Here is a 10,449-nt window from a genome sequence, read left to right on the forward strand (position 1 = left end):
TCAATAACTACCGCCGCACTGATGCTAATCGGATGCAGAGCGGCACATCTTCCAGTCACATTTGTATAAATAGCGCAGAAGTCTGAGATCGAAGGCTGCAACTATTCCGGAGCAATGTATATGCATCTCAACTAGTCAGAAGCGCGTTCAAGGGTTGGGAAAGAAGGCAATTGCCATTTCGTTGAACATCATAATATTAAAAATGTCAGTTGAAAGCACTGCGAGGGGTCAGAAAAAAAATTTTACCGTCTCTTTTTGCGATAACTCTGCGCTTGTTCGGATCTAGTATGATTCTCTGCAGGGTATTTATTTTTAACGCCCTGTATAAATTGAAGTGAAGTGGCATAAAAGTAAATTAAACCTAAGTTAAGTTATTACCCTTCACTTTTGCACAAAACTATTCTTAATAAAAATTTGTCATATACTTATTTGCAATTTTAAGTTATTAAAGTCCTATAAATGAAGAAAAAGTTGTTGATGTTTAAGAACGGTAAGCTCTTCAAGGTATTTAAGCACATGGTACTCATAACTTAGACCTGTGGCATGCTGTTTGCGGCTTACTTGCTTATGCTATGCATTTGTACAAATTTTGAGAAATTTTTAAATATAAGATACTTATGTTCATCATCAATTCGTTATGGAATCAACTTAAATATTTGGAAATCACATAAAAAAATAATTAAGTTGACATGAGAACATACCAACATTTTATTGGAAGCGCCTAGAGCAGCTATAAGATTATCTAAGTAATACCATTTTTCATGATATATGCAAACATTTATAGCTTCTTAAAAGAAATACTAAAACGAATTTGGTAAAATATGTAAAACATTCAAGCAATTAAAATCGAAACTGATGCAATTTCATCGTACATCAACTCAAGCCCAATTTAAGTCTAACGTAAGTTGACGTGAATGTAATGACATACTACATACAAACATATTTTTGTTTAATTTTATTACTCATCTTGGCAATCTGGGCAGATGTACGATGCAAATAAGTCATGTGGAACTTTTTTTTTAGTTTCTTTTCGGTATTTAAAGTATTTGAATTGCCAGAACTTATCTGAAGCCAATAAAAAATGTTGAGTTGATGCATAATTCGTAATGCTTCATATATATGTGTGTAATAAGTGTAAGTTTAATGTAATTAAATGTTGGATTTGTCTGAAAAATTTGTGAGCGCAGAAGCTGATTCGAATGTATTTTAAGAGAAGTTAAAGGTGAAGTGGGTATAAGCTCAACCGCATTCGAAATCAACTAAAAGCTTACGGACTTAGGTATGGTCTAAGACTATAAGTTAGTTATCACATAACTTTCATATCTTCTATGTAATGCTCTATACTTTGCCTTGTTCGGATCAATGCTTCCAAATTCTCAAATCCGTACAATTCACGCCTTTTGTAAGGTCTTATTTATAAAACTTCAAAACTTATTTCAAAAAATATTGAAAGAAATTCTTCTAAGCAATTAAATTATTTTTAAAAATGTGAAAATTCTACTTTCTCGAAACTTGTCCATGTCTTATACAATTTATTCAACAAATTTTAATTTGAAAACCCCAAATTTTTTTTATTTCCTCTTCAAAATTTTTTTTTTTTAAGTTAGAATACTGCAAGTATCTAGGCAATTCAATTATTTTTTAAAATCTTGAGATTTAATTTTTTCAAAACTTTTCCAAGTTTTATAAAATTTTTTATTTATTCTTCAAAACTTCTTTTAGAAGAGTACGAATATTGAAAAAAAAAAGTTCTAAGCAATAAGTTGACTTTTAAAGATTTTATTTTTTTATAACTTTGCTATGTGTTATATAACTTTTTAAACGAATTTTAATTTCAAAACCTAAATTTTTTTATTTTTTCTTCAGACCTTTTTTTAAAAAAGTTTGAATATTGAAAGAAACTGTCCTAAGCAATTAAATTATTTTTTAAAAATTCCAGTTTCTCAAAACTTATTCATACCTTGTTATGTTTTTTCAACAAATTTTAATTTTAAGCCCATAATTTTTTTAACAAATTTTAAATCAAACCACAGTTTTTTTATTTCCTCTTCAAAACTTTTTTTAAAAAATATTGTTCTAGGCAATTGAATTATTTTTTAAAAATTTGCAGATTCTACTTTCTCAAAACTGTTCCATGTCTTATATAATTTGTTCAACAAATTTTAATTCCAAAACCATTTTTTTTTCCTTTTCTTCAAATTTTTTTTAAAGCTCTAATATTGAAAGAAACTGTCCTTAGCAAATTAGTTGTTTTATCTTTTAATTTAAAGATTCTATTTTTTCAAAACTTTTCCATGTCTAAAATAATTTTTACAACAAATTTTAATTTCAAGCCCAAATTTTTTTAACTGTTTCTTAAAAAAATTTTTCAAGTTGTAATATTGAAAAAACTGTTCTTAGCAATTGAATTACCTTTTATAAATTTATTTTTATTTATTATATATATAATTTATTTTCTCAACAAAACTTTTCCTTAACTTTAACTTTTCCTAACTTAATTTTTTCAACAAATTTTAATTTCAAACCCATATTTTGCTCATTTTTTCTTCAATTTTTTTGTTAAAAGTTCTAATATTGAAAAAACTGTTCTAAGCAATTAAATTATTTTAAAAAAATTAAAGATTCTATTTTAGCAATTAAATTATGTTTAAAAAATTGTAATATTCTTTTTTTTCAAAACTTTTCCATGTCGTATATACTTTTTTAAACAAATTTTAATTTTTTCTTTCTTCTTCAAAACTGTTTTTAGAAAAGTTCGAATATTGAAGAAAATTATCTCTAAGCAATTAAATACTTAAAAATTCTATTTTCTCAAAATTTTTCCATGTCTTTTTAGTAAAAATTAAAAATTCAAGTTTTATTTTACAACGCAAATTTTTGATTTTTTTTTTTCAAATTTTTATACATATATAGTGAAATAATAAATTTATAATTTTTTTAATTTAAAACAAAAACTCACTTTTCCTTAAATTTGTGCGTGTTAATAATAATAATAATAACAATAATAACTTCAGCTTTTTTCTCCGAAATTTTACAAACACAAAAACGACTTTTTTTTGCCCTAGCCCTAACCAAAAAACAAGGCGTTGCGCTAATTTTAAATTATAAGGTGCGGCATTACTCACAAATTTGTTTATTATATTAATGGATTTAAGAATGTCGGGACGGCGCGAACGCCATTCCCGGCTACCAAAAATTTCACGCACGAGTTATTCGCATTAGGAATAATCGCGGAGGTCAACTCAACCGAATGTGCAATGGTCAAGCCTCACTCCGGAGGAACCGCCTTATTGATCACGGTAACCTCTACGCCAGGTAAGTATGCTTTCATCAGCTTATAAAAGATCTACTGTATAACTTTTTTCATAAAGAAGTTAAGAATTAGAGGACTCAATTGCAGCACTTTTTCATAAGCAACGAACAAATTGTATGAATTTTAGTATAGTGATATTCTGGTATTTAGTGGTTGATTTGTGATTCATATTCAGTTCATTATTAAGGCGCCTGAGTGGTGCGAGTTTTGTTCTTTTGCTTTTCTTATTTCGCTGTTCTATTAAACCGGTTTCTGGCACATGCCAAACGAAATGTTTATGCTGTATTCTTTTTGTTGTTGGGGTAGGAATGTTAGGTACCTACATATCGTCGGTACAAGGTACAATGCCAAAGTCACGAATGTGCCATTTTTCTTTTAACGAAATATTATATATGTCAAATTTTGCAAAGTCAAAACTACAAATGTACATTTTTTTGCAAAAAAAAATAAAAAATAAATTTTCAATTAACAATACTTAGTGGTTTACAAAAGTTAACCTTCCAATAGTGGTTGAAAAAATATAAAATTAAATCTCTATTAATTAAATCTCTATTTTTAACAATGTCTTACGCGTTTTTCTCAAAACATTTAATATGCACATTCGTGACTTTGGCATTGGACCGACGATATGTTTTTTATGTTTCCACCCTACAAGCCTGAAATAGCAGTGGATTTTACGAAAAATTGCACTAAATATTCAAATCGTAATTCAAATCACATCAGGGTTGAAATAAATGTAGTATTCGACTTCATTCAAAAGTGACCCTCTACCTTTTATAAGTCCGAATCACATATTTTTTTTTATATGTAGTGAAAAATTGGTCAAACTATCCAATATTATCCAAGTTTTATGTCTTTGCATGTCCTGAATAATATTTTGATTACACTAAAAGAAAAAGTATACTTTTTAGGCCCCCTCTGATATAGAGACCATTTTCTGGGTCATCGCCAATTTTTTAGGTTTTTTGAAATTTCAAAGGAGCAGGATGGAACCTATAAGCTTCAGTTTGAAAATGCAAAAAGGCATAAAAATTGGCGTTGCCCAGAAAAGGTTCTATACATTTTTATAAGGAAGCCCCTATTGGGAGCAAAAGACCCGTTGAGGGTTAGTATTGCATAACTAACAGCTGAACGCTCAAAGTTAGCATACATACACAAACTTTACTAACGTCCATATTACAAAAATTTTTAAGAAAATTCCAGTTAAATTTTTAGCAGACATCAACTGTGGTAATTATGGAAGATATAGCACTAATAATGTGTCCTATTTGCAGTAATTAAGAAACATTTTTTGCTTATATTCAAGTATTTAGTTATTTATTCTAAATTTATCTCTAATATTGGTACAAAGATTGACGGTATACTGTCCACTCCATTCGACTGCCTTTTTATACTCAGTTGAGCAGAGCTCACAGGATATACTAACTTTGTTTGGATAACGGTTGGTTGTACTGGTATAAAGGAATCGAAATCATCAGAATCGGAAAAAAATTTGATTGAGCCATGTCCGTCCGTCCGTCCGTTCGTCCCTCCGTTAATACGATGACTTGAGTAAATAGGTATCTTGATGAAATTTGGTATGTAGGTTCCTAAGCAGTCATCTCAGATCGCTATTTAAAATGAACGATATCGGACTATAACCACGCCCACTTTTTCGATATCGAAAATTTCGAAAAACCGAAAAAGTGCGATAATTAATTACCAAAGACGGATAATGCGATGAAACTTGGTAGGTGAGTTGAACTTATGACGCAGAATAGAAAATTAGTAAAATTTTGGGCAATGTGCGTGGGACCGCCCACTTTTAAAAGATGAAATTTGTATGCTTATGTATGCTTAATAAAAATTAGCAAAATCGGAGAACGACCACGCCAACTTTAAAAAAAAATTTTTTTTAAGTAAAATTTTAACAAAAAATTTAATACCTTTACAGTATATAAGTAAATTATGTCAACGTTCAACTCCAGTAATGATATGGTGCAACAAAATACAAAAATAAAAGAAAATTTCAAAATGGGCGTGGCTCCGCCCTTTTTCATTTAATTCGTCTAGAATACTTTTAATGCCATAAGTCGAACAAAAATTTACCAATCCTTGTGAAATTCGGTAGAGGTTTAGATTTTAGGACAATAACTTATTTCTGTGAAAAAGGGCGAAATCGGTTGAAGCCACGCCCAGTTTTTATACACAGTCGACCGTCTGTCCTTCCGCTCGGTCTTTAGCACGATAACTTGAGCAAAAATCGATATATCTTAACTAAACTCAGTTCACGTACTTATCCGAACTCACTTTGAATTGGTATAAAAAATGTCCGAAATTCGACTATGACCACGCATACTTTTTCGATATCGAAAATTACGAAAAATGAAAAAAAATGCCATAATTCTATACCAAATACGAAAAAAGGGATGAAGCATGGTAATTGGATTGGTTTATTGATGCAAAATATAACTTTAGAAAAAAACTTGGTAAAATGGGTGTGAAACCTACCATATTAAGTAGAAGAAAATGAAAAAGTTCTGCAGGGTGAAATAAAAAACCCTTGAAATCTTGGCAGGAATACTGTTCGTGGTATTACATATATAAATAAATTAGCGGTATCCAACAGATGATGTTCTGGGTCACCCTGGTCCACATTTTGGTCGATATCTGGAAAACGCCCTCACATATACAACTACCACCACTCCCTTTTAAAACCCTCATTAATACCTTTAATTTGATACCCATATCGTACAAACACATTCTAGGGTCACCCCTGGTCCACCTTTATGACGATATCTCGAAACGGCGTCCATCTATGGAACTAAGGATTACTCCCTTTTAAAATACTCATTAACACCTTTCGTATGATACCCATATTTTACAAACGCATTCTAGAGTCACCCCTGGTCCACCTTTATGGCGATATCTCGAAAAGGCGTCCACCTATAGAACTAAGGCCCACTCCCTTTTAAAATAATCATTAACACCTTTCGTTTGATACCCACATTGTACAAACGCATCCTAGAGTGAACCCTTATCCACCTTTATGGCGATATCCCTAAATGGCGTCCACCTATAGAACTATGGCCGAATCCCTCATAAAATAATCTTTAATGTCTTTCATTTGATACACATGTCATACAAACACATTCCAGGGTTACCCTCGGTTCATTTTCCTACATGATTATTTTCCCTTATGTTGTCACCATAGCTCTCAACTGAGTATGTAATGTTCGGTTACACCCGAACTTAACCTTCCTTACTTGTTTTCTTTCCTATTCTATACATAACCTCAATTTAAACTGCCAAACTATAGAGTAAGCAATAAACAAATTTTTAAATTGAATTGATTTTCAATTTTTTGCAATACGAACCGATTTAGATTTTTCTTGTCTTGCTTAAAATAAAAAGGTAATTTCTCCCCTACAAAAAATATCCCGGTCACTTTGTGGTGCAACGTCAATTTTTATATTTTTTGGGCTTTGAAACTTTAACGCGACCGTTTAGATAAGCATCATAGCGAGAAAACACAGAAAAATTGGCATTGCCCAACAAAGTGGCATATATTTATAAATATTTGAGCAACACTAAACAAAAATCAAAGCATGCTTATTTTGCAAAAAGTTGCAAAATTTAAAAAATTAAGAGAATAAAATTATTTATAAATTTATCAAATTTTTTTTAATGCTTATTTTTGAAAAGTACCGAAAAATACTATAAAAATCCTTCAAATCTTTTTTTTTTTTTTTTGTACGTTGAAATTGAGTGGTCTAAGCATTTATTGAACACAAGTGAGGAAGGCTCAGTTCGGTGTAACCGTACATTACATGCTAAGCTGCCAAATTACAGCTTGCAAAGCTTTTAAATTACCTTCTTTTAAAAGTAGGCGGTGCCACAACCATAGTCCAAACTTTCACTAATTTTCTATTCTGCGTCATAAGGTTAACTCACCTACCAAGTTTCATCGCTTTATCCGTCTTTGGTAATGATTTATGGCACTTTTTCCGTTTTTCGAAATTTTCGATATCGAAAAAGTGGGCGTCGTTATAGTCCGACTTCGTTCATTTTAAATAGCGATCTGAGATGAGTGATCAGGAAATTACATACCAAATTTCATTAAGATACCTCAAAATTTACTCAAGTTATCGTGTTTACGGACAGGCGATCGGACGGACGGACATGGCTAAATTAATTTCTTTTTTCGCCTAGATCATTTTGATATATAGAAGTCTATATCTATCTCGATTTGTTTATGCCGTTACGGGGTACCGTTATGCGAACAAAATTAATATACTCTGTCAGCTCTGCTCAGCTAAGTATAAAAATCGCAAAGAAAAAAGCCAATTTCGACACCCTGTATCATCGCAATTCGTTCATATTTTGGCCACTACTTTTGCGCAGCGGATATACCCTTCAAGAGCCACATTTTCACCAACTTTGATTTTGGAGATATTAAGTTTTCGAATGAAAAGCACCATATCAAAATGCAAACAAACTTGGAAAACTAATTGTAGAACAAGAAATATTGACCTTGATTTAAGCCAAGCTGCAGAAATCTGCATAGAATCGTTTATGTTAAACAGAGTGCATGATTCGATTTAGTTTTGTAATTAAATTGGCCATTTATTCTTAGATCTAACACGAATCAGCCTAAACTCACAGCATTAAATTAGATTACTAAATTTATGAATAATTTTACGCTTAACTAAAGTGCATCGTCATAAATAATTCATTTAAGAGCTTAGTCATCAAATCTACAGCATCGAAGGAAAAAATAGCAGTGACAACATTTAGCAAGTTTTGTCAACTAAACTCTTCTTTTTTTATTTTCGACATTTTTGAAAAAGGCTCTATAAATTTTGACCTGAAACTATGCAGATCATTCTCAAAAACCATTTCGAAAAAACTCCAAAAATTCTAGAAAATTTTACGAAATTTTCGATCTTTATAAAAAAGGAAGTTTAATTGACGAAATTAAAAAAAAAATAAAAAAAAAAATAAAAAATAAATAAAAAATAAATGTAAGGCGCGATAACCTCCGAAGAGATGTAAGGCCGAGCTCCTCTTCCAATTTGCGTCGTGCTCCTTTTGATTTTCCCTACAAATTGGCCCGACGGGACCTACATGTTTCAAGCCGACTCCGAACGGCATCTGCAAGGCAGATGAGTTTTCACTGAGAGCTTTTCATGGCAGAAATACACCCGGAGCGCTTGCCAAACACTGCCGAGGGGCGACCCCGCTAAGAAAAATTTTCTTATAATTGAAAAACCTTATTTCTAAAATTTTGATGTTGCTTTGCCCGGGGTGTGAACCCAGGACATACGGTGTGGTAGGCGGAGCACGCTACCATCACACCACGGTGGCCGCCATTAAAAAAAATGCGACTATTATTTTTCTCTTCGCTGCTGTACATTGAATATCTACAAACATCCAAGGTATCCTCACCCAGTCTTCAAATATTTATCTGGCTCATGTTAATTGTTTTGACTCAATTCGTATTTTTGCTTTTAATTTACCCATTCATCATTTTTCTAATGCTGAATGCTGTCCGCCACAAATTAGCAAACAAAGTGCATCGTTTTACCTTTCTTCAAAAAATCATCCATCATTTAAATAATCATTACAATGGCAAACCTTAAGGAGAACAATGCTAACATTGAGAAGTTCAAATATGACGTATTCAAAAATTGAAAGAAAAAAATAAAAATTTAAGAATTCATGGCCAAACACAGAAACTGATAATTTGTGCACTGTTTAAATCCCAATTGTTGCAGTATACATAAATACTTATTCAGTAAATAATTATGGATAATTGTAATTTTAACAGTTCTACCTACACAATTTATGAGCACCTAACGCATTAACGGCATGTTGTTAATTGATGCCATTCTATTACTTTGAATATGAACAGTTAGGTAAAACAAAAAAGTGTTGGTAAAGACTGTCGAGTGGAAGAGAGGGACTTCCGAAGCTGCACCACTTAATGAAAAGTTGATGTGTCATGGTTAGACTCGTATCAATTTACGAAAACGACCATCATTCAGAAAAAGTGTATAGTAACCAGTTCAAGAATAAAGAAAACGAAGTTTCAGACGAACGTCTCCTTTTCATAGGATTGCTTTTACTCGGGCTTAACAGACTCCGAATTGAGTAGAGTGACGAGCGAAGATAAGACGGTTAAATGGTAGGGACCTGTAGATGTTAGATCGAGCTGGTAACGAAGATTTGAAAATTTAAACAGCCTTGTTATAACCTTGGGGAAGGTTGTCGAAACTCGAAAGATCAAGGTCCTCTAATTCATCACCATCATAATTAATTGGAGCTCAACCTTCTAGTCGATTTCGATTGTAGGGTAAAGATTTATGCCAGCTATATCTGTTTCGCAAGAACTAGCACCAATTCGATGGCTAAGTGGAATATCAACAACCAAGCTCACCCCCCCCCCCCCCCCCCCCCCAGTACGAAAGCGCTTTCTCAGGGAATATTTTCCGTTGATGCTCTACCACCTCAGAATTCAGCCGAAGAACGCCTTATCTCAGATTATTTTGTTCATAAACACCAGACCTAATATAAAAATGCATTTAACTTAAGCTGATATAGGGCGGTTTTGAAAAAAACCTGCAATGGGGCATTCTTCAAACGAGATCAGAAATAGGGCATTTTTAAAATGGCACCCAAAAAATGGTGATATTCCACTCACCAATAAAATTGGGAGTACCAATGAAGTTCAAGTCTTTCTTCACCAATTCCTTCCGACTCAGTGAAGGTCCACTCCTCTAACGGTGAAACTGGTTTCCAGTAGCGATAAAGCAACGAATAAAGCACACAGCTGGAGTTATCCAGTATATTAAGGTGTACGGCAATTGGCCCAATGGATAGATGAGCTTTTGTAAACCCTACTAACTCGGCCTAACGGTTGGAGTTAACAACGGGTTCGAAAGATCTCGGCTCATGATAAAATATGCTGTCAGGCCAGGTGATAGCTTAGCTGATTCACGCCCAACCTGACCAGAATTAGAGAAGCGAAGTCAGGCAATACCTCACAGTACCACATCTCGGCAGAGATTATCTGCGTAGATGTAAAAATCACTAAAAATAACAGCTACGGATGGCATCCCATCTACAGTAGCAGCCTGAAACTCTAGCTAAAACCA

The 10,449-nt window shown here is 32.6% G+C and overlaps 1 non-coding gene across 1 annotated transcript; it reads right to left on the reverse strand.

Annotated features, from left to right (window-relative positions):
- Nucleotides 1–3,158: 3,158 nt before the first annotated feature.
- Nucleotides 3,159–3,323, reverse strand: LOC137234105 (U1 spliceosomal RNA). Its single transcript, XR_010947696.1, has one exon. It is a non-coding gene; the product is annotated as a U1 spliceosomal RNA (small nuclear RNA).
- Nucleotides 3,324–10,449: the final 7,126 nt, after the last annotated feature.

The sequence above is a fragment of the Eurosta solidaginis genome, chromosome 5 (genome assembly GCF_040869045.1).
Source record: "Eurosta solidaginis isolate ZX-2024a chromosome 5, ASM4086904v1, whole genome shotgun sequence".
NCBI lineage: Eukaryota > Metazoa > Arthropoda > Insecta > Diptera > Tephritidae > Eurosta > Eurosta solidaginis.